This window comes from Petaurus breviceps, unplaced genomic scaffold (genome assembly GCF_028583685.1).
Source record: "Petaurus breviceps papuanus isolate PSGF00001 unplaced genomic scaffold, PetGlider_PUasm1.0 76, whole genome shotgun sequence".
Taxonomy (NCBI): Eukaryota; Metazoa; Chordata; class Mammalia; order Diprotodontia; family Petauridae; genus Petaurus; species Petaurus breviceps.
Genome location: NW_027186473.1, coordinates 24,468,250 through 24,469,796, shown reverse-complemented (window position 1 = coordinate 24,469,796; position 1,547 = coordinate 24,468,250). Strand labels below are relative to the sequence as shown.

At 32.4% G+C, this 1,547-nt stretch overlaps 1 pseudogene; it reads left to right on the top strand.

Moving 5' to 3' along the window:
* The first annotated feature begins 887 nt into the window (after positions 1-887).
* LOC138174752 (large ribosomal subunit protein uL29-like) lies at positions 888-1,304 on the top strand (annotated as a pseudogene).
* Positions 1,305-1,547: the final 243 nt, after the last annotated feature.

The following is a 1,547-nucleotide window of genomic DNA, read 5'->3' as shown; positions in this document are numbered from 1 at the left end:
GACTTATATGGGTTCATTTTATATTCTGCAACTTTGCAAAAATTGTTAATTGTTTCAGTTAATCTTTTAGTTGATTCTCTATGGTTCTCGAAGTATGCCATTTTATCATCTATAAAACGTTATGCTTTTGTTTCTTCACTTCTTATTTTTTTCCTTCCATTTATTTTTCTTGTCTTATTGCTATAGCTAGAATTTCTGGAGGTGATAATTGACACCCTTGCTTCACCCCTGATCTTATTGGGGAAAGTTGAAGTTTATTATTGTTATAGATAATTCTTGCTCTTGGTTTTAGATAGCTATTTCTTATTTGAAGAAATGCTCCATTTCTTCCTATGCTTTCTAGTGCATTTTAATAGAAATTGATATTTTATTGTGTTAAAGGATTATTCTGAATTTTTTTATATTATCATATTATGTTTTATTATTTTTGTTATTGATATGGTCAATAATGCTGATAGTTTTCCTAATATTGAACCAGTACTCTACTCTTGATTTAAATATTACCTGGTCATGGTGTATAATCCTTGTAATAAATGACTGCAATTTGCTTGTTAGTATTTTACTTAAAATTTTTTCATTGGTATCCATTAAGGAAATTAACCTATAGTTTTCTTTCTCTTTTTCTGCTCTTTCTGGTTTAGGTGTCAAAATGATATTTGTGTCCTTAAAGGAATTTGGTAGGACTCTTCCTTACATATTCTTTCAAATAGTTGAAATATGTATGTGTGTGTGTGTCTCTGTATGTGTGTATAGATTAATTGTTCCTTAAATGTTTGGTGGAATTCACTTAAAAATCCATCTGTTTCTGGGGAATATTTTTTCCTTTAAAAAAATAATATTTCACTCTTTCCCCTCAGAGGTGGTGGCAGTGTGTCTCTTCTGTGATCATGGCAAAAATCAAGGCCAGGGTTCTTCGTGGGAAGAAGAAGGAATAGCTACTCAAACAGTTAGATAATTTAAAGGTGGAACTTTCCCAATTGAGAGTGGCAAAGGTCACTGGAGGAGCTGCATCCAAGTTATCTAAGATCCAAGTAGTTTGAAAAACTATTGCCCAAGTTCTGACTGTAATCAACCAGACACAGAAAGAGAACCTCAGGAAATTCTATAAGGACAAGAAATACAAGCCCCTGGACCTTTGGCCCAAGAAGACCTGTGCCATGGTCCAGAGGCTTAATAAGCACGAGGAAAGCCTGAAGACCAAAAAACAGCAGAGAAAGGAACTCCTGTACCCCCTTTGGAAATGTGCTGTTAAGGCATAATTTGTTAATGTGTTCAATAAAAAGACAAATTGTTATAAAAGATAATATCTCATTTTACATTTAAAAGTTGACATTCTTTTTCTTTAAATTTTGAATTAAAAATTCTGTCCCTCCTCTTTTTTCTCCCTCCTCTGTGAGAGAGTAAATAATTTGATATAGGTTGTGCATGTGTAATCATGTAAAACATCCGATAGTAGTCATTTTGTGTAAGAAAATTTCAAAAAAAAAAGTGAAAAATAGTATGCTTTGGTCTCTATTCAGATGACATCAGTTCTTTTTCTGGAGACA